This window comes from Ursus arctos, unplaced genomic scaffold, assembly GCF_023065955.2.
Source record: "Ursus arctos isolate Adak ecotype North America unplaced genomic scaffold, UrsArc2.0 scaffold_1, whole genome shotgun sequence".
In the NCBI taxonomy this organism is placed as follows: Eukaryota; Metazoa; Chordata; class Mammalia; order Carnivora; family Ursidae; genus Ursus; species Ursus arctos.
Window position 1 is genome coordinate 88,749,065 of NW_026622763.1, and position 20,668 is coordinate 88,769,732.

At 44.0% G+C, this 20,668-nt stretch overlaps 1 long non-coding RNA gene across 1 annotated transcript; it reads right to left on the reverse strand.

The window, feature by feature from the left end:
- Positions 1–3,709: 3,709 nt before the first annotated feature.
- On the reverse strand, positions 3,710–15,990 carry LOC113250489 (uncharacterized). Its single transcript, XR_006408720.3, has 4 exons — positions 12,901–15,990; positions 11,254–11,940; positions 10,280–10,515; positions 3,710–4,921 (listed from the first exon to the last, which is right to left on the reverse strand). It is a non-coding gene; the product is annotated as an uncharacterized LOC113250489 (long non-coding RNA).
- Positions 15,991–20,668: the final 4,678 nt, after the last annotated feature.

Below are 20,668 nucleotides of genomic sequence, written 5' to 3' on the forward strand. Positions count from 1 at the left end.
CTAAACAAGGGGCCGCTTAGCTTGATAACACTTGGTCTACAGCTTGGCGGGAACCGCTTTCTCTGAGGAGCTGTGGGCATAGGCCTGCGGTTCAGCGACTGTCCTTCTCAGCCTGCTGCACTCAGCGGAAGGCTCCCCACGCGCATTTCATCCTGGCTTGTTGAAGCGGTTCGAAGAGGAACTTATCGATCAGGTGCTTTTCCTGAAAGCACAGTCTGTTTCCCAAAAGAAAATGCTACTATTAGACAATTAAACATATACACGCGTAGGAAAAAATTGTAAAAGACTGATAATGGACCAAAAAGAGTACAGGTTGTCCTCAGTGGAAAGCTAGGCATTGTCTAAGGCCAATCTTTCAAGTTCTTTGACTCCCGGAGATCTCTGTGCCTCTTATTGATTTTGAGCTACTTTACAACTCTGTAAATTGTACCTAACTGACAGTAATGAAAATGATTCGTGTCGATGGACATGCAAATGAATTTTGTTGCCTGAAAATACCATTGATTTCCCTCCCCTGCTGTGGAATGAGACCGGTTTTGCATCAATCTATAGGTTTATTGCGACATTATTTCTGGTTCTTTGAATTCTCCTTTGAGCCGCTTATAACATCTTCCTGGTTCCCACATGAATTAATGACCTCAGTAACATCGCTAACACGTTAACTTCATATCTGAGATTCATGGCTGTATTCTACTAAAAAAGGAATCTGGTGGACAGTACAAAATTGTTCTTTACTCTGTCACTGAGGAATCCATGGAGTTCCCTTCAGGTGGGCATCAAGAAGCTCCTCCTCTCCAGTCTCCAGCTTTGTTCTCTTCCCACCCCCACCCTTAGAGTCCTCTCTGTCTTTTTAGTCATTTATCCCCGTGACAGGCTTTCAGCCAGCCAGTCCCATCTGAAGAGAGGACAGGAAATCTTCTGATTCTCCCATGTCCTCAGTATATAGCAGCCACAGAAAAAAAAACTTGTCTATTGATGACACATCAGACCAAGACTCTAGTGTACTATACTAACTCCAATTGTCAAAGAGCTCCTCCAAGAAAGAGGGTAGGAAGGAAGGGCTTAAAACTCCATTCTACCACCATATGCTACCTTTCTTTTCCTATTAAAAAGGCATGTTGATCATTTGTCTTTCCATGAGTGAAGAGGGTTTCTACTGTTCTACTCTGTTCATTCATCCAGTTTCTATCATGGCTCTCAACCAGTTCTCAACATTAATCGGCATTTGCTATGTAACAGGTATTGTTCCATTGGCTGCAGATTTATCGACCTCAAAGAGCTCACAGTTTTGAAGAATCACCTCCACATAAGTGCGTAGTTACAATATCACGTAGCCATACAACATTCAATAAATCTGCCTTTTCAGAATAACTATCATGAAGATGTCCAATCTGTGACTCACACAACCAAAGGCTCAGAAGAGTACTTGGACCTAGGGTCCTTGACTTCTTTGCATTAAATTGGATTAAACCCAACCACCTCCGTACCAGAACCTACCCAAAAACAAAATAGTAGAGATCAGATCCTTCAGATGGCTAGTTATCAAGTTACTACTCACAATCCAGAGAATGTCAATACTTAGTTTGGCTTTCAAAAATGACAATTCCTAAAATACAGGATTAATAACAATATCTCGAAGAGCATTTAAGTGGTTGGGACACTGCATTGAGGCTCGACATTTGCGGGCGGGGGGTGCAGTTCTGCTTGCAGGTGCCTTTCTAAAGCGAGTGGGCAATTTATTTCCCTGACCTCCAAGAGGCTTCTAGAGTTTGCCATGTTTTATGAGTGATTCTTAAAGTACATTCTAGACCTCCCTCCTCTTCCAACTGTTCAGGCTTCACTAGGCTTTTAAACTTTCTATTTCATTACAGTACAAACAACTCCACAAGCGGGCCTCCTGCTTCTTCCCTCAGGCTATGCGGAATTATTCATACTCAAGGTCTAAAGAGGAACATCAGCATGAAGGAAAAACAGACTAAAGAGTGAAAACAAATTAGCAATCCAAACAGCCCTCTCCCTGCCTGTCGTGAGAAGGCCTTTGGTGTCTCCTCCCAGAGTCAAGGGGTTTTCTGAGTCAGAGATTAAAGGATACATTTCCAGGGCTCAGAGAACAGACGCTCTGTGAAATGTATATCCACTCAAGGCAACCAGGACCAATTACGCATGCGCAGAACCATGGCGTGCCCCGAACCCTGCGGAAGCCTCCAAAGCCAGAGGAGCCTGGCCTGGATATTTGGTATTCTGCACCCCTTGGCACAGGCCTAAAAGTGCATTTCGTATTTTCCTTCATGCTTGGATGGAAAAAAGAAAGAAAAAGGAAGAAGAAAAATAAGGCGTTAAGCTATCTTTGGGAGTGTTGTAAAACCTATTAAGCATTTGCTCTTAACCAAGGTGATCTTGCCTCACAAGGAAACATTTGGCAATGTCTCCAGACGTTTTTGATTGTCACAGCTGGGGGTGAGAGGTGTTACTGGCATCTAGTCACTAGATAACTGATGTTGCTAAACGCCCTACCCTGCTCCTGGCAGCCCAACTGCAAAGGATGAGCTGGTCTAGGTGTCAATAGTGCTGAGGTTGAGAAACCCTATATTGAAGAGACTAAGCATTGAAAACAGAATTTTTTAAAAGTTTCCCTCTTCCTCTCTCTCTCTCTTACTCTCTCTCTCACAGGCACACATGCACACAGCTAAGCTTCATCAGTGTGAAACCCATGCAGTTGCATAAGGCACCACGCTCAGAGCAGTCCCCGGATTTGAGATCATCCCCTGCTGTCGCCATCTTGAAATCTTAATAATGTTGAACAAGAGCTCCCACGTGTTCTTTCTGCCCTGGACCCGCAAATGATGCAGCTGGTACTGCGGGCAAATGCATGCACATGAAAGACTTGTCCATTGTCTGGAGCAGGACCACATATCCTCCCCTGCACCCTCTTTCTGCCCCAACATTTTCCTTCATCATAGCAGTGTGTTCTTGTTCTGTTTTGAAACCTCCTTTGGGGTATGGCGGAGCTGGAGCCGGAAAATATACCTGTATTGCAGATTCCAAAGTGCCTGCAGACTCGTTCCCTCCTTCCCCGTCAAGCTGTCTAGGATACCCGCCAAAGGCACCAAGGAGCAGGACGCATTATGTTATGTGCAACATAAACAGACATTTCCTCAAGGACCCTGGAAAGGAGCTGGAGGCACCGTAGACATGTCCTTTGCTGCAAGGGCAGTAGGGCTCTGCTCCAATCACCCTTGCGGGAATGACAACACAGGGCAAGCATCTTAATACCTGAAATCAAATAAAACCAACTTTCGCATCTATCCTCTCCTTGCAAGTCTTTTTTTCATACAAGGTTCTTCATTGTTCACAAACCTGTAATATGCTTTAAGTGTCCTATTAAAATTGCAGCAAGTTTCCTTCCATCGCTTTACTTGTTAATCCCTTTTCCCGTACTGTCCAAGGTCCATCAGCAACAATGTGTGACGGGATGTAAGACCCTATCCACAAAGACCTTGCTCACGCTTCCAAACACGTTCCCTAAAATGTCCTATTTGTGCAATTATCTGCGAGACTTACATGAGAAAACCACAGGAGCAACAACAAATTGGACAAGTATGAGAAACCCTGCCTACTAGGTCCAGGCCCCCCCCCCCCCTTTGGAGACCAGCAGCATGTGTCTCTGCTGCCATCTCCTGGTGAACTGTCCTGCACACGCATCCGCGAGCATTGGCCCCTTGGGAGTCCCCCCTGAGCACTTTGGAACTGCACTTACAAAGTAAATGGGCTTTGAAAAAAATATTAAAGCACAAATCACAGCCGCTGCCACATTAGTAAACAGTTGAGAACATCAATAATAATTTCCAAGTTTGCAGGCGATTTGACTTAAAACCGTACTCACAGAGCAGAATTCAACACCGCGGTCTGTGAGCAGACAGCCTTCCCTGAGCAGTAGGAGTCTTCAGGGACCCACACAAGGACGGCGGGAAAGGCCAAGGGAGAGAGTCAGCAGGCTGTCGTAGTAACAGCTTGAGTTCTTCAGGGGTTTTTGTTTGCCCCTAGGTAGGAGGAAAGGGGCCTGCTTTTCCCGGTAAAGCAGAAATAGGGTCGATATCCCTCCTTAGGCATCATCTGAGATATGCCTGCTTCTCCTTTCCCCTTTGTACATGCCACACAGACCAGATCTGCAATAATCACGAGGACGGTAGCCACGCAGATTCTTCTACAAGAGCAGGGATTCGATTCTATTCCCCACTGGAGTCCCACTAAAACAGCAGCTCATAGTAGGTGCTCAAAAGATACACGCTTACAAAGAGACAGTCAAAGCTGTCATTGCTGATATGCTCTATGCCAAGTCCTTTACAGTTCTTATTTAATCTTTATAGTGACCTGTGAGTATGTATTATTATCCATGTATTATTGATGCAGAAAGTGGTATTAAGCAGACTTGGTAACAGCCTGACTGACCAGAGAAGAAATTCATGTTATGTTACTAGTAGCCCATGGAGAGGTGGCTGCATAAAAAGAATATAATCAGTTATTAAGAAACCACTTTGCACCAGGACAGTGCTCAGTATTGTTTTATTTACCTTTACCAACAGCTTAGTGAGCTCAGTATTACTGAATATTGCCATTTTATAGATGAGAGCCAGAAGGCTGAAGCAATTTGCAGGGCTTCCAACCCAGGATGGCCTCAGTGAGGCAGCTCTACCTCCCCATACATCTTGCCTCGGGATAGGTGTCAGGCTGCCCTCCTTCCCCCAGGAAGTCACCCATGAGAGTAACAGTGAGCCAGCTCCAGCATGGAAGGCCCACCAACTGACCAGCTGCAAGATACTACCCACCTGAAAGATTTAGCAGCCTGGGTACAGAATAGAAAGAGACCGGATGTGGCCATCTCAGAAGTCAGGGTGGTTGCTTTACAGTAGACTAGAGTCTCCTACATAGAATGACAGAAGTCAAAAGGTCAGCTGTAAGAAGAAAGCATGGAACCGTGACAGCAACTTGGCTCCTCCATTTGAATGTTCTGTAAAGACTGGAAACTTCACATATTAAAAAATAAAAACAAAAACAAAAAAACAAATACCAGGGATACCTGGTGGCTCGGTCAGTTAAGCGTCCTGCTCTTGATTTCTGCTCAAGTCCTGAAGGAGCTGAGATGCCCTTCAACAGACAAATGGATAAAGAAGATGTGGTCCATATATACAATGGAATATTAGCCATCAGAAAGGATGAATACCCACCATTTGAACTGACATGGATGGAACTGGAGGGGATTATGCTAAGTGAAATAAGTCAAGCAGAGAAAGACGATTATCATATAGTTTCACTTATATGTGGAATATAAGGAATAGCATGGAGGATAGCAGAAGGAAGGGAAAAATGAAGGGGGGGAAACAGAGCGGGGGATGAGCCATGAGAGACTATGGACTCCAGGAAACAAACTGAGGGCTTCAGAGGGGTGGGGGGTGGAGGGATGGGCTAGCCCAGTGATGGGTATTAAGGAGGGCACATATTGCATGGAGCACTGGGTGTTATATGCAAACAATGGATCATGGAACACTACATCAAAAACTAATGAAGTACCGTATGGTGACTAACATAATATAATTTTAAAAATAAATAAATAAAAATAAAAAAGAACCAGCCCCCCCCCCAAATTAAAAAAACAAAAACAAAAAAACAAAAACCAGGGGTGCCTGGGTGGCTTGGTCAGTTAAACGTCCTGCTCTTGATTTCTGCTCAAGTCCTGATCTCAGGGTCCTGGGATGGAGCCCCGCATCAGGCTCCATGCTCAACAGGGAGTCTGCTTGAGGATTCTCTTTCTCCCTCTCCCTCTACCTCTGTCCCTGCGCACACGCTCGCTCATTCTCTCTAAAATAAATAAATCTTCCCAATTTAAAAAACAAGACAAAAAACAACAACAACAACTCTTGTGGATTGTTACACACAAAAACGTACACAAATGTTCTTAGCAGCATTATTTATTGCTGCCAAAAAAACATGGAAACTAGCCAAATGCCCGTGGGCTGATGAATGGATAAATCAAATGTGGTATGGTCATACAGTGGACTATTACCCAGTAACCAAATGATAATGCTACAACGTCAATAAACCTTGAAAACATTATGCTACGTGAAGAGGTCAGATGTGAAAGGCTACATATTGTATGATTCTACTTACACAAAACGCCCAGAACACATAAATCTATAGAGACAGAAAATACATGAGTGGTTGCCTAGAGTTTGGGGTGGGAGCAGGGACAGATGTGAAGAAGGATGAGGGAGTGACTGCTAAAAGGTACAGGGTTTCTTTTAGAATCATAAAAATATTCTAAAATTGATTGTGGTCATAACTGCATAGCTCTGTGGATAAAAACACATTGAATTATATACTTTAAATAGGTAAGTTGCATGGGATACGAATTATACTCTGTAAAGCTGTTACAAAAAAAGCTGTACTACATGCGTGTTTGGAAACAAAATGAATTCTTTAATTATGAAGGGAAAAAAATCCCTTGACGCTCCATTGAAAATGATCCAGCTCCTCCCCCTAGTCTTCCTTATCTCGGCAAATGGCACCACTCTCTTCCGCAGCTAGAAAGCCATCAGTCATCCTTGATCTCTCCTCCCGTACCACCTCCAAAATCCAACTCCACCAGCAACTACTGTTCATTACATCTCCAACACACATCTCCAACTTTGCCCGTTTAGCCTCGTCCACACTGCTGCCCCCCATTCCTAACTGATCCTGCCATCCTTGGATCTATTTCCTGTACACTGCAAGAGTGACTGTTTTAAAATGGATATCAGTCCGTGGCTTTCCCTGGCACAGACCCTTCAGCGGTTGCCCATTGGAGGGCACGACATCCACCTTCACAATTGCCCGGCATTCCACCCCTTATGAGGCTCAAGGTGAACTGCTGTCCCTTCTGTCCCTCAGTTATGCCAAACTCTATGTCGTTCCTGGGCCTTTGCACATGCTCTTCCGTCTGACTGGACCAGCCTTCCTTAGAGTTTTTCTGAGACTGGATGTCAGCCACCCTTTAGGTCTCAACTCACAATTCCCCTCTCAGAGAAGATGTCCCTGATGCCCCATGTAGAGGGGTCCGCAGGGTTCAATTTCATGGTCCTTACCACAATTTGTAGTTACCCTATTTGTCGACTCTTGCCTTGCTCATTAGGACCAAGGTTTCATGTTTTCTTTATAATACACTTAAAAGAAACATCTTTTTTAAGGAAAGAGTGAATGAAAGCCCATAGAAATCCCTATATTTTGAGATTGGTTAGAGAGGGATCCAGCAATGGTGCTATGTTCCTGCAAACTTAAATTCACAATCATGGCAAAAAAACAGGACTCTCAGATCCTAGTGAGACTATGGAAGATGTTACAATGATTTTTGTATTTGCTGAACTCAAACAATAACAATAGCATAGTATCTGCAACAATTTATGGAATGGAAATTCATAATATGGGGTATAGAACAATTAATTTCCTCACTTATTATCCTATTCAACATTTTGGTATTTCCTTAATAAATAATTCCAAAGAGAGGCTTAAACATTTATTCTGTTTTGTGTATGGATAATACAAATTAAGAAGGCATTTTTCTTCTGGATGTGGTTCTCCATCCCAAATTTGGATTATTTTCTAAAATTGAATGTCTGAGTCTCTGAGTTACTTTTCTCAAGTCATGACTCAAAGGGGGCAACAATTTGTGTATCCTTCCAAAATTCTTCTTGTTGCAGAAGAATAATAGTGTATTTTAGAATCAGTTGTTCAGGGATATCAATAAGAAATGTTGCCCATACTTCAATCAAATGAGGGGCAAGGAATGAATGGGGGGGCAGGGGAAACGGGGTAGTCAGCAGGTGTCCTGGAGAATCATGACTGCCCAAGTCCCTGTTTTTCGTCCCTCCCCCAAGCTGAACCTGAGTCCTGATTCGACTCAGGAGGCCTGAAGGAGAGGGCTGGAGATGTGTACATTTGCAACCCCAAAGGTATCCTAACACAAAGTCAGGGCTGGAAAACATGGACCAGACACTGGGAAAAGATCAGGTCACCAGCAACACTAAGATGACCAGGATTTGGAGCTCCCCACGAGGAGGCCTTATCTGGGAGTGACAGTCATGGACACATGTATTTCAATGCAATAGGATAAATGCTCTGGTACCTTCCCCTGGGAGTACAGAGAGAGCTGTCCCCGAGTTGGTCAAATTTGTTCTGGAAGGATGAGGGAATTTTGAGGACTCACATGGAGCAAGGGTTCTCTATTGCTACTTGCAATTTTGTGTTTCCAAATACTTTTAGCAATCTGCTCTTGGAGAGGCATTCTCTTCACCAGCCACCAACATATCACAGTGTGAAACCGGTCTTAACAGGCCTGTGCAGCTCTAGCGCTCAGTTTGCTAAAATCATAGTAATGAAAGGAAGCTAAAAGGACCTGACAAGTCTTGTAAAAGGGCATCCCAGACCACACACTAGGTGAAGAAAAATCAAGCTACCATAGTTGGACGGGGCAGTTGCCTGGGGTTGCTCCAGGAAGGGTCAGGGACCGAAAGGTGTAGTAGATTGTTTTGAAGATAGAAGATGACTGACTATACAGAGTAAGAGCCAGCACTGCTGTCATTTAAAAATATCTGGGCTCTGTGACTGGTCAGAGGTCCAAGGAAGTTCTCATAGGGGCATTTCCCTGTTGGCAGTGCAAGCTGGAGAGGACCTTGCACTGTCTGCAACGTGAGCGACCCCCACTGGTGCCCCGGTTTACAGCCTTCAAGGGATCACAAAGATATTCTGGTAGCTTTTCATTCCTTTGGAGAATAAAGGGCCTAAAGAGACACACATTCCCAATATACACAGCTATTGTAAATCTAGCTATAACTAAACGCCACGATGGATTGTTCTCTCTGTAGAAGATTCCGGCAAATGTATTTTAAAAGCTTTTGAAAATGTATCTGTAGGACTGGTCTTCAAGAGAGAATGGAGCTATTCAGATAGGCACACGTATCTGGCAGAAATCAAGCTGAAGAAGAGTGTGATAGGAAGACTTTCTGGAAATAGAAGAGCTGGGCTTGAGTCGGACTGTACCATCAATTAGCTCTATCGCGTTGGGCAGTTGCTTAGCGCCTCTGACCCTCAGTTGCACTATGACAAAATGAAGGCGATCAAAACTTGCTTGAAAGGAAGAAAATAGAGGATTATGTAAAATGTGGTGGTTTTTAAAGGGATGAGATAGGTTCCTGGCATTGGCTGGTCTTTCTACTTTTGTATTAAAACTTTTTAAGGTGGAAAGTTTAAAAAAACAAAAAACAAAACTGAAAAGCCAGTCCTGGAGAATAAAGCTCTGGAGACAATAGAAAGATCGGTGGTTGCCAGGGGATAGGGAGGAGGGCAGGATGAGTAGAGCACAGAGGATGGTCAGGGCAGTGAAAATACTCCGCACGATATTGTAATGGCTGATGTATACCATGATACGTTGGTCCAAACCCATGGACTGGGCAACACAAGAGTGAATCCTAGTGTAAGCTGTGGACTCTGGGTGATACCAACGTGTCACTGTGGGCTCACTGATTGGAGCACGTGTTCCAGTCTGGTGGGGGTTGTTGATAATGGGGGAGGCTGTGCATGTGTGGGACAGGGGCTGTACGGAAAATCTCTGTACCTTCTGCTCAGCTTTGCTGTGAACCTAAAATGGCTCTAAAAAATAAAGTCTATCAAAAGAAAAAAGTCTGTAATGACACCACCAACCTGGCCTATTGAGTAATAAAGACAACTGTTAGACATATACCCCATTAGAATATTCAAGTAGATGGCAATGGTAGAAACGGTCTGATATGCCATAGAAACAAGTAGGCTTGAGGGTTAACTTGAGTCTTTTTTGGGCAGAAACGGATAGGTACAAAAGTCATTTTATTTACAAACCTCTAGTGCGGGTTGACCTTTCTCCTTTAAGACACATGCATGCCTCATTATCTTTCTATTACCTGCCAATTGTCAAATGTTCTCTAGAAAATTACAACCCCTGAACTTTACTTTAAAAAAAAAACCTCTAAATTAGTCATTAAATGGGAGGAAATTTAACAAAACTTTGTGTATTTACTTAGGCTTTTTTTTTTTAATTGTGTCTCCTTGCTGAGACAAGGGGAAATTTTAACGGCTAATCGACAACAGAGTGAGTCAACAGTGGCATCTAGTGTTCAACCAGATTCTTTCTGCAGAGCTCCTGGACGGAGGGAGACGGGCTCCCCGTTCACTGTCACGTGGAACTAGCCCGCTGAGATCATTGAAGTGCGCTCACCTGTGCGTTGATGGCACTGCTCCTACAGGCGTTCACAGGCAAAGGGCACAGTTGTCCTAATTCCAGGGACACCCAACATCTCGCGGCCTTGGAGGACACGTAGAGTTAGGGAGTTGGTTGCATCCCCTCTGCCTCAGCCTCCGCTCTATCCCAAGTTCAAAGACAGGGTGATAAGCCTTGAAAGTCCCTGGAGGAAAGTCCATCAGCACCCTGGCTGATGGTTTAACAGCCTTCTCCTGGAGTAAATTGAATAGATCTTGTTAACTTTGGGAAATAATCCTGGTTTTGCACTAGTTTTTCCCTGAGATCCTGAACTCTCAACAACCATTTGACATTCTATAAAGAAGGGGCTACCTTTTATCTATGTATGCCAGAGAGTTTCAACATTTTTTTACTACTTTTTTTTTTACTAGCAGTGGACCTGTTTAGTAGAAAAAGTGACGTATTATTTGGAATAACAATGTTACAAAACATAGATAAATTCAGATAAAATAGGTGAAAGGGGGTACCTGGGTGGTTCAGTCTAGTAAGTGTCTGACTCTTGATTTCAGTTCAGGCCAGGATCTCGGGGTCACTAGATTAAGCCCCTCTTCGGGCTCCTGCTGAGGGTGGAGCCTGCTTAAGATTCTTTCTCTCTGGGGCACCTGGGTGGCTCGTCCTTAAGCATCTGCCTTGGGCTCAGGTCATGATCCCAGGGTCCTAGAGTGGGGCTCCCTGCTCAGTGGGGAGCCTGCTTCTCCCTCTGCCTCTGCTGTTCCCTTTGTTTGTGCACGTCTCTCTCTCTCTCTCTCTCTCTGTCAAATAAATAAATAAATAAATAATCTTTAAAAAAAAGAAAAGAATTCTTTAAAAAGAAAATGATTCTTTCTCTCCTCCCCCTGCCCCTCCCCCTGCCCCATTAGAGAGTGCATCCTCTCTCTCTCTCTCTCTCTCTCTCAAAAAACAAAAAGAAAAAAGAAATTGTTTTAACTTACCCAAGCCCATCCGCCTTGTTAGTGATCAAGCTGAAATCTAAATGTAAAAATCTGGACTTTTAACCGCTAAGAGAAACTGTCCGCCGGCCAGCTGTGGCGTCCGCACCGTCTGCGGTGAAATCGCAGCTGCCCGCACTTCGTGAAGAGCGAGCGCTGCGCGAAGACCGCGCCTTGGCCATCGGAGGCTTCAGGGGTGCCCCAGGGGTGCACAGATGGCGCATGTCAAGCTGCTGTCGGTGCCACCGGTGCCAAACTAACAGCATTTCCCAGTGTCCAGGGGGGTTGGGAGGGGGGCACAGGAAATAGCTTGTTCCCTTGTTTCCTCTTCTTTTTGTGTCCCCTCATGTTCCAAGGCAGAGGTAGGCACAGCGATCATGGAGAAGGAGAAGGTCGGTGGCAACACGCAGCTAGACTCAGAATGCCTGCCCTCCATCCCTGATGCTTTGCTCTCCAGTTAAACCCTGCCTCTTGACTCTGTCTTCCCTCGGGATCCGGGCTGTCCTCGCTCAGCCTCTCAGCCGCTGTTGCCTTGATATCGTCCATATGCCAGCCACTCCAGTAGGCACTGGGGGCAGAGTCACGGGCGAAGACAGATGTGGTGCTTGCCTGTTGGTGGAGGCCGCAGTTTATGGAGTAGACAGTCATCAAGTTAATCCTCACAGGAATGGAGGCAAGACGTTGGCCGGGCTAAGGACCAGGGAGGAAAAGTGCTCTTAAGATTACACATGTTACAGCGGGGTCTCAGCTAGTCCGCGGGGTTGGGGAAGGCTTCGTGGATGAATGTCTGTTGTCTGCAGCGTAAAGATCCGCAGAACAAATAGGACGTAAGAGCAGGAAGCAGCTCAGAGGAAGAGGGAGTGCGGAGCGGGTCTCCACCACCAAGGACACCCACTGTCACTGGCCTGCAGAGTGAGTCTAAGGAGACAAGCAAGGTCCAAAACTGCACAGCCGCGCGGGCATGCGCAGGAATTCGGGCTTTTTCTTAAGAATATTGCTTTAGGGGACGCCTGGGTGGCTCAGCTGGTTAAGCGTCTGCCTTCGGCTCAGGTCATGATCTCGGGGTCCTGGGATTGAACCCCATGTGGGGCTCCCTGCTCAGTGGGGAGTCTGCTTCTCCCTCTGCCTCCAGCTCCCCCTGTTCATGCTCTCTCTCTCTCTTGCTCTCTCTCTTAAATAAATAAAATATTAAAAAAATAAAATAAAAAGAATATTGCTTTGGGCGCCTGGGTAGCTCAGTCGGTTAAGCATCTGCCTTCAGCTCAGGTCATGATCTCAGGGTCCTGGGATGGCACCCTGCGTAGGGCTCCCTGCTCAGCAGGGAGTCTGCTTCTTCTCCCTCTGCCTCTTGCCCCCCATTCTCTCTCTTTCTCTCAAATAAAAAAAACTTTCTTAAAAAAAAAGAATATTGCTTTAAGCAGGAGGGGATACAAAGCTATTTGCGTTTTTAGAAGATCACTTCACTCTGCAAGAATGAAAGGAAGGACGAAGAGAAGGCATGGACTATTTGCAGAATACAAACACAGCAGAGGGGGAGCTCTCCTGAAGCAGATACTTCTGACTGCACACCCAATAGCCACACTCCCCTTCTGGCTTACTCACAGGATTCTGGTTTTGCGCGAAGTGGTAATGTTATTCCGTCAAACTTACCTTCTCAGAATCCCTTTTCGTCACGGCTGGCCCAGTGACTCAGTCCTGGCCGATCCTATTTTATAAGTGGAACTCTTTTAAAGTGCAGGCACGGCTCACAGGCCCTTTGTTCCTTTGGCCTTCCACCTTTTCCTTCCCTGAATATAGAAGCGAAGTCTGGAGGGAGCCATCCCTTCCGGCCATGAGGATTAAAGTCACAGGGTGAGAATGAGGAGCAGGAAGCAAGCCACAGACACAGGTGATGCATGGACTGTCCATTCCCAGGCTTCCCGTTACATAAAACAAGCCCCTCCTGTGTAGGGTTCTCTCTCATTCACAGCTGAGCCCAATCCTTACTTCACGCACTAATCCCTCAAGCTTCTCCACACACGCCTCCATTCTAGAGTGAACACAGCATCCAGTCTTCCTCCAAACATGCTCCAGAGATCCGCTGCACTGAAATCTCCCCACGTGGGGGAGTTAAAACTGCAGCCTTGAAGCCAAGTAAACAGGGTGAACGTTGCCATGATAAACCATGTTATGTTGATGTGCGTACCCTCAGTATGAAATGATGCCAATGGCACTTTACCTCTGTGGTCTTCCTCGCCATCTAATCACAAGAAAAAATATCAAATAAATTCCAACAGAAGTACACTCTGCAAAATACTTGACCGTTATCCTCAAAAACAAGGCAAGTCCGAGAAACTGTCGTGCCCGAGGAGCCTGAGAGACCACATTCTACGTAATGTGGTATCCTGGACGGGATCCTAGAACAGAAGAAGGGCATTGGGTAAAAACTAAGGAAATATGAATAAAGTATAAACTTGAGTGAATAATCATGTATCAGTATGAGCTCACTAGATATGATAACTGTCCCATACTCTTGTAAGGTGTTACTCATACAGGAAACTGAAAGTGGAGTGTATGGAAACCTACACTATCTTTACAATTTTTCTGTAAGTCTAAAACTATTCTAACATTGAAAGTCTATTAAAATGATATTCCCAGTCTCCATGCTAGTGCTACAGAATCGTCTTATCTTGAGGGGGACCCAGGCACTGCACATCGAACAACTCTCAAGTTTGAAAAGGACTAGTTTGGGTCTCATCTGGGATCCCCGCTACCCTGGAAAGGCCAGACCCTTCAGGTCATCTGCTCAACTGCCACAGAGAAAAAGGCAGACCTTTTAACTGAGAGGAATGTTCGGGCTATCTAGAGTGACCCTTCAGCTTCTAGAACAAAGCAGGCAGTTCCTTTGTTGTGTGTATTTTATGACACCAAATACCTTTGTACAGAAATCACCAGGTCAAGTTCTTGCCCCCAAACTGCGGCAAAAAACCTCTGTAGCAATGATGCTAATTTTCACCTCTAAAAAAATATCTGGGCTGCATTTTTGTACTTCTGTTATTAATAAAGTAAAAATTTGATGATTTAATTTTTCTTTCTTCTTGGCTCCCGCTTTTGTCACCATATCTTTTGGAAGAAAAAAGTAGCAAACAGTATTTATGAAGGTTTTCCGTGGCTCTGTGAAAATGTTTCATCAGGCTTGACAGAGAGATAATTATTTTCCATAATGGATTTCTGACATGAATATACAGAAATGCAGCAATTCATTAGCTGGATTCAGATATATCAGGATCAAATTATATTGCAAAATGCAGCAATGCATGCAGGACCAGAGGAAGGCAGCATGGCAGAAAGGCAGGCAAATGAATCAAAAGACCAGAGACCCAGGTAGTAAACAATATTGCAGTTACTTGCCAGCTGTGTGACTTTGGACAATTAACCTGAGGTCAATTTCTGCATTAACAAAATGAGCAGTTTGGAGTAAATGACTTGTAAGTTCCCTCTGAGCTCTGGAATTTTGAGTCTGGGATCTTAAAATTGGGAATTCGTTTTGTGCCTAATATCACATTATGAAGACTTGTATTTATAAACTCAAAATAATTCGCAACCGATCATTCAGTATCTAATCATAAAATATAGGTGTAAAACTTTAGCAGACTTACTCCTGGAGAATTGCGTCCCACAAAATGAATTAAGGAGCCACATCCAAGTAGATTATTTTGCCTCTGCTTTGGATGCTGCCATGTGAGACAGTGATAGACCCAAGGATGAAAGCTGACAACTAGTAGAGAAAAGAAAAGCCCCGTAAAACAGATGTTTTAAACATGAAGCAGGTGTTGATGTTTATTTATACCTGGCTGCTGCATAGGCTGACATTGTTAAGACTTCAAAGTAGGAGTTCTCCCCAAAGGCAAAGGACAAAGGAAACAAATAGACAAGTCACAAAAGAAAGAAAAGTGGTAAACAAGCGTATGGACTAATGTTCACCCTAATAAACAGACATGCAAATTAAATCAACAAGAAGGTACCTTCTTCTTTGCCAGTTTTTTTTTTTCCTGGGGTATATTTCAATGATAACAAAGATAAGGTGAAATTATATTTTCAGACATCACTGCTAGAAAGAGTGTAAATTGATACCAACCTTTTGGAAAATGTTGGATGCAGTACATTAGGAGTGATTTAAACAATCATGCCCTTTGATTCTGTAATTCCATGAACAACACAGAACAAAGCAATATGCATGAAGATGTTCATTGCAGAGAAAAAGTGAAAGAACCTCTAAATGTCCAAAAATAGATGAAAGATGATAAAATGTGTTACATCTACACAATGTACTATTAGGCAGCCTTGTAAAAATGATGCTCTCAGAGGCTACTTAGTAACAGGAAAATGTTTATGACCAGCGAAATGTGGTAAACTGTCAGCTCATGTATATATCTTTGGCTTACACAATGTTTTTAAAATCTTAATATAGTAACCAACATTTTAAAATTGATGAAATTTACATAAAAATCACAGTTGTTTGGCTCTTCCCAAAAAAAAAAAAACCGGAATAACTGGCAAAACTGAGTCCATTTGCATTCCAATAATTGTTTGGAGCTGAGTAGTAACGGTTCCCTTTAGACAGGGAAACTCACAAAACACTTTGATCCACAGTCCCCACCCAGGGACCTTTGGAGACATTTCAGTTCATGACCCCTGACCTGACTTTAATAATTAGAGATAAAGTTGTACATATAAATTTCAAACATGCACGTGAAAAAGAATGAAATCTCCCAAAATGTTACGAATGATTGTATTGGAATTAAAGTATTATGATTAGTTTTTTTCTATTTTTTTCCACATACGAGAATGGTTTTATTAAGAATATTTTTGCTGCATGACTTTCAAGTTTTTTAAATGGGTTAGAAATTGACCTAAGTCAATGTAACTTTTCATCAAATGTCCAGGCTTTTAGTAAATATCAGTGTTCTGCAGCAATTAGAAGAGGAAAGTAAAGGCCATAGGTCTCCTCCCTGGTAATCTTGCAACCAGGTGGTATGAAAGTGAATCTTAGCCCAAATTCTCCTAAACATACAGCACTTATTAGCCAGGAGCTACACGTTGGCTTCCTGTAATGCCAGAGAATTCACCCTTTCTTTTCCCAAGACCCACAATATCAAAATGAAAGGTTGAAAGAAATTGAGTTCAAGTTTCATTCTTAGGTAGACACAACATTACCCTGATAACCAAACCAGATAACGCAGCGTCAGGTCTTCGAAGTAGGCTGACAAAGGACATCTAGGGAGGGCTTGAGGCCTTGAGCAGTGCTAGGTTTAACAGATTCTTAGCACCATCTTCCTACACAGATGATGGGGCCAGAGAGTCTTTCCAGCCAACCTTATCTAGACTACTTCTCATTTCATAAATGGAAAATCATTCCTAACATGCCTTATGCAATTTAATGAACCTTCTGGTGCAAATTTTCCTGAAGATCATTGAAATGATTGAATAGCCATTTGGAAAATGGATTCCTGATGAGAATACTTTGAATGCTAACTACATGTCTCCAGGATGCATGATGGGGTTTCCTCACACATTTCACACTGCTAATGCTTCAGAATTTTTAAAGTAAATTGCTACCTAGAAACTACCTAGAAACTACTCTTGGTTTTTAAAAAGGTGCTTCATTTAAAAAATGCTTCAGAATTTTTAAAGTAAATTGCTACCTAGAAACTACCTAGAAACTACTCTTGGTTTTTAAAAAGGAACGGTCTATAGGTCTGTGTTTTATCTATTATGAATGTCATCATTTAATTTTGTACTTACAATACTATTGTTTCTAAATTTAATTTCACCAAATACTTAGAATATAGATGAGAAGAAAATCAAATTAGCCCCATTTCGGTAGTAAATGATTAAACGATGAGACTCAAGCTAAGACCTGGGTCCCTGACTCAGTTTCCCACAACCCACTCTCTTAACCCCAGATGGGAAGGGATTTGAAAATGGAGAGGCCAAATATCCTTTTGTAGTGTGTCAAAGCAGAACATGGAATAATACTCTGGAAGCAAACAGTAACACTTCTTGAAACAGTATAAATAGAAATTTCCAAGTGGCTGGCCGTCTTAGCTCTGTACATGGTAGTGATTTGGAAATTGAGAATACTCCTTTCAATGCAACTTAATCAAATTTAAACATATTCCTTGTGATGTTAGTAATGGAAAGTTATCTGTAGAAATGAAGACATGTATTACTCTAATGGAAAAGAAACTAGGGCTGTGCCATGATGCCTCTGTGATCATTGAAGAATAATCAGATAAACTCGTTTCTGCAGTTGTCAATGCAGGCCTCTTCCAGAAGCTACTGATTTTAAGCTGATAACCCCTAGTGAAACTTCTATGTAATGTCTTAGCTAAGAAAAGTCATTTTTATGATCATCTTTAAAAACCAAAGAGAAGGAAGGCAGGATGGGGGGAAATGTTACTGAAATGGAGTCACAACAAAGGCCTCAGCCAACCTAATGGGGGTCCCTGGAGCCCGGATAACTCTTCACACGTCTGCACCAACTAACTGTTCAGTACAGGGTGTCCCTGGACAGGCTGGGAACCATGGGAGACGCAGGTCTCATCAGTTGATGGCAATGCCCAGAGAGAGACTCATCTGAGAGCTCAGACACCAAGACCGCCAGCAGCTGAGGGAATCTTCCAGCCCCAAGGAGGGCAAGCTTGAGCAGTGTCCCCACATCCCCTGCTGCAGTCCACCCCCGCGATGAGCAGATCCGCTGGTTCTTTCTGGCAAGTTCTGGGAGAGGCTCGCCCAGGAGCCTGCTGCATTTCTATTCCTGCGAAATGCAGAAGGCTAACCGGACAACTTACAGCCCGGCTGCCGCAGCTGATCTCAAGGCCACGCTCATAATGACCATGAGCCCGCTCCTCTAGATTCCGGCACAGTACTCCTCAAAACTCTCAAGGTTATCAAAAGGAAGGAAAAGTCTGAGAAATTATTACAGCCAAAAGGAACCTAAGGGTTAATGGAGACTATTGCAATATGATGTCCTAGATGGGATCTGGAACAGAGAAAAACTAATATCTGAATAAACTATGGGCTTTAGTTCGTCATGATCACGTATCAGCGTTGGCTCATTAGATACGACGAGCACACCATACTAAGGTAAGATGTTAATAGTGGGGAAAACTTGGTGTGAGGCATACAGCACCTCTTACGATCTTTGCAACTTTTCTGTAAATCTTTTTTTTTTTTTTTATTCGACAGAGATAGAGACACCAAGCAAGAGAGGGAACACACGCAGGGGGAGTGGGAGAGGAAGAAGTAGGCTCATAGCAGAGGAGCCTGATGTGGGGCTCGATCCCATAACGCTGGGATCGCGCCCTGAGCCGAAGGCAGACGCTCAACCGCTGTGCCACCCAGGCGCCCCTACTCTTCTGTAAATCTAACACTCTCTAAAACTAAGCTTATTTTTTAAAAATAACAAGGAAAAAAATTGGATTACTTATGCATTAGTGGGTCTGATAAAAACCGAGCTCCTGATGAGTTTTTCAAATGATGTGTAATTCTCCCTGCAAATAGCATGGCCTTGCCCCAGAACCCTAGAGGTCTGTATTGTTATTCTCCTATTGAGTTTTCCATAAATTCCACACAGAGCCTTTTGTTATCCCCAAGAGTTTTATAACCAACGGTGTCTGCAGGGTCGAAGCCTGGATCTGCTTTGGAACCTTTTCCTGCCCTGGACCTCCCTCAGGGGCCTAAGATTTCCATGTTACCCAGCCTTCTGGGGAGGAGCAGTAATTCCAGGTGAGAATCTAAAAAGGACTCACAAGCCTTCTGCTACCTTCTTGGCAGTGGGAGGTGAAATATGAAATAACTTGACCTTTCCTTTGGGGAAGATGTTCCGGCAATGCCCTTGACCACTGGACCCTTAAAAACTTCACTGAAGTGATAGGGCCCTGAGACTTTGTAGGATGTATCTCCCATCCTCTGAAGTGCATGTGCTTTGCCAAGGCCTCCATGCGTTTGCCACTTCGTACTCCTCAGATGTAATGCCATCGAAACAGATGAGCAATGCGATATTCTGCAGAATGACCACATGGTACCTGTCTCTTCGGACTATATTATAGAGGGTGGGAGAGTCTAGCTCTGGAGCAAGTCCATAAGTGTTACTATTGTCCATCCCAAGTGAATGCAAACATTCCTGGTCTGCTTTTCTGATGAGTATGGAAAGAACCTATTGGCCAGATCAATGGCCACATTCCATGTAGCTGAGTCTGTGCTCATTTGTTCTCACGAAGACTCTCCATTCAGCTCAGTGGCTGCAAGCAAGGCTACCACTTGGTTGAGTTTTCAGTAATCCACTTTCATTCTCTGGTATCCATCAAGTTTTCATAGGGGCCAGCGTGGTGAATTAAATGGAATTGTGGTCAAGACCAACACTCCTGTAACCTTTAGGTCTTTAAGGGTAGCACTATCTGCCACTTTCCTGGGATGCAATATTGATTTTGATTTACTACCATGGCCAGGGGCTGGAGCAGTTTTAGAGCTTTCCATGAAGCTCCCCCACTAGGATCGTGTTTAACTCACAAGCCAAGAAATGAATGGTGGTCCTGCCAAGTCCCAAATGCATTCAGCCCAATAATTTATTCCAGAAGTGGGGAAATGACCATTGGATAGATCCATGGACTCAATGAACCTACCATGAGTTAGACCTGGGATAGGACTCCATAAGCCCCTCCATTCTCAAAGGCACACTATCGTGATACGCTTGTCCTTGAGCACCAGTGTCCACTTGGACGTTGTGTCCCACATCCTCAGAGTGTTTTTGTATGCTCTTTCCCCAGTGTACGGTTTTCCAGGTAAATAACCATAGGTCCTTTTGAGGAAGGGCTAGGGGAGTCTTTGCCATATACACTTGCAGGGGTGTTGCAAAGACCTCCTCTTGGGGATCTAGACTGTCCTTCAGTCAGTAGTTTTTGGGTCTGGAAAATAGCCAAGGTCTGGAAACTTGGCAAAAGATCGTAGCTTTCTGTTAGGATGGCTGTGCCCTATCTATCTCCTGGTCATCCATCTTTGAGATCTTCCGCTGGTGCAGCTTGAGCAATATTCTTATTGGCTACTCCTCTATTCTGCCTCTAGGGAAGCTGTGTTCTATTAACCATCTCCAATTCTCTTGCAGTACCCTCAGATCTGGCTACTCATTGTGATCCTTCAGCCCACTTTGCTTCTGGCAGTGCAGCACTGCCCCTGGGCCCCATTCTTCCATCCCCATTGCTATTAGTGAGCCCACTTCTGGAACAACATCTGGACCACAGGCCTACCCCTGAGTTTCTCAGTGATGTGGCTGCCCCCTCACCAATGCATTCCTTACCACCTTGGTCAGCATGTCCACTGTGCCTTCCTGGGTGCCCCCTTTAAGAAAACATGGATACTTGACTGTTAACTGCAATAA